Source organism: Curcuma longa, chromosome 4 (genome assembly GCF_044706935.1).
Source record: "Curcuma longa cultivar G26 ecotype Majalengka, Jawa Barat chromosome 4, ITB_CL_G26_1.1, whole genome shotgun sequence".
Classification (NCBI taxonomy): Eukaryota; Viridiplantae; Streptophyta; class Magnoliopsida; order Zingiberales; family Zingiberaceae; genus Curcuma; species Curcuma longa.
In genome coordinates, this window is record NC_133864.1 from 7,059,993 (window position 1) to 7,062,614 (window position 2,622).

General features: G+C 35.0%; 1 long non-coding RNA gene across 1 annotated transcript; it reads right to left on the reverse strand.

Annotated features, from left to right (window-relative positions):
- Positions 1 to 87: 87 nt before the first annotated feature.
- LOC141825955 (uncharacterized) lies at positions 88 to 2,622 on the reverse strand. Its single transcript, XR_012601588.1, has 2 exons — positions 2,517 to 2,622; positions 88 to 266 (listed from the first exon to the last, which is right to left on the reverse strand). It is a non-coding gene; the product is annotated as an uncharacterized LOC141825955 (long non-coding RNA).

Here is a 2,622-nt window from a genome sequence, read left to right on the forward strand (position 1 = left end):
AAACCTGATATATGGTGTCACATATGTGAAAGCTTGCATGTTTAATCTCAAATTACTGAGTTGCAGCATAAACAATGCGGCCGCCCATAAAAAAATAATAATTATAATAATAATATACTTTCAGGAACATATATCAGCAAAAGAAAAGATAGAGAAAAATGTTATGGCACAACTTCTGACCAATTGTTAAGAATAACACCATTAATCATATACAAGTTCAATCCAGCTTCAAAAAGCCTAGACCTTTTGTTTTCTTGAAGTGATCCCTGTACCCAAGGAGAAGAGATACAAAAACACAGGATTGCCCCCACAAATGGGGATAAACGACATTAGTTGGGCAGCGAGAACACAAGATAAGCATTTATGAGATAACAAAAGAAAAGTGAAGATAAAGAAGAGAATTTGATAGAAATTATTTATGATTAAATTTGTTTTACTTATTCAATAAAAATACATAAATAACTTTAATAATCGTGGCAAAACTCCTATATACTTGTGATATTGCCTATATCTTGATTTACAAATATCTTATTAGAACATTACTATAAAAATAAATTCATTATAAAATAAAATAAATCTTAAACCTTCGTCCATGGTGGACCAACTCCACATCAAAACATCTTCAAAAAGATCCAAACATAATCAAAGACTAACTTAAATACATTATTCCTCTTCATCATAATTGTTCGATCTCAATTGATTGTTGACATGGTAGAATAGCAGACATCACTCTCCTCATGGAAAATGTGCTTGTGCTCATGCATAAAATATAAGTATGAACTCTAGAAGAATTTAAACACTGGGCACCCATCTCCCTGTGAGGCATGAAGAGGAAGGGGTGCAGCAAGAACAGGCAGTACAGAAGCATTGTGCAAATGAGTATGGATTCTAACAGAGGTAGCATCAGAATTCTGCAAGAAAGGAGAGAAGAGGAGTAAAGTCGATGAAGAGGGGGGCCACAATGACGGGAAGGGGTTCAGTGCTAATAAGGGAGAAAAGAATATGGTGATTTTAATGACAATTAAGTGGGATAGTTTGTCACAGCAAAAGAGGGGGAAGGGTGCAGTACATACTAGGGACAAAGGGCAACACAATACAAGAGGTGATGGGGTGAACACGTCATTGAGATAGAGAACAAAGAACCACACCACAATTAAGGTGGAAGAAGATGTCACGTGGAAAGGGGAAAGGCAATGCTTTTAAACTTGTTTCATTTTGTTAGGTGAGTGATCTAAAATGAGAGAGGAAGGGAACCTAGAAGATGGAAAAGTAGGTTGATGATGAGATTTTTGTTTTCATGATACACTAAACCAAATTAGTGATATAGTACCATTAGATATTTATTTAGTTTTTTTAAAACATTTTAGATGCTAATAATATAAAATATTCATATTGTGTTTTACACTGTATGATTGATATACTTTTTTTCTATGGAAATTATGAATCGGATGAATTGACTAGTACACTATGTTGAACATATGTTGATCATTCATATTGATATAATACTGATAATATTTCTCTAGTACCACCCGCATATGATCCTCATATACTGCATATCGGCCGTCTAGTGGGTCATCATTTATCACTTGGAAACACCTTATTTTAAAGCATAGACATGGCAAAGAAGCACATAACACAAAGTAGAATACCAGAATGGCACGTTTGGTTTCAAATGTGTAGAAAAAAACAATTAGGCACTAAACAATAATTATATAAAACTTCATTGGATTCTCAATTCTAGTAAGAGCCAAAATGGCTGATGCTATTTGCTAAATGGTTAATTATCATATGTAATATAGCAATAGCCATTTTTTAGATGTGCTCACATCAAAGAGATATTTTGCACTCCTACAAACTGAATTAATTGTTGTCTAATAAGAAGATTGTTCATATAGAATGTTTATGACCAATTTACAAACAAAGTATGCATTATCCTAGTTGTTCCATGGAAAATCTACACACACAAAAAAAAACACACATTTTTTGATCTCAGACCAACTGACGAAATCTCAGTTTGTTTTCTAATTCCGAGCCTATGAAAGTAAGTCAATTACTAGTATAGTGTGGTAGTTATCAAGACCATCGCAAGAAAAAAGAACAGCTCTTGCTTAAATTTAATTAACCAAAATGCCATGAGGTTTCGGCAAGATTGCAGCTTTAAAATCAATCACCAAGCTTCCTGAAGAGCAAAAGAGCCGATATAATTGATACTCTTCTTTCTAAAATGCAATTTAAGCACCCACAATCCTGCCATCATTTATAACCAACTACCTAAGAAAGCTGACAGAGAACCAAACTCTATTCCGCGATTAAAACCAAAAAACTAGTAATAAAAAAAAAGGACACAAGATTCTACAGGAAGGGAGGAAAACGATGCTCACACAGGGGCCTTTTTAACCTAAAATCAACCGAACGCCAGGCAAAACACTAAAACCATCAAACCAGCTAAAAAATAAGCAGAAAGGGAAGATAAGATAGAGATCGGTAAAACCTAACTAGCGGAGTTGATGTGCTACCTCCTCGTATCGAATCGAAGGGCGCTCTTCCTCCGCAACGACGCTCCTTCCTTGTGGGTCGGCAAATCTCTCGTCTCGCTTCGGATCCTTCGTTTCTCTCTCAACG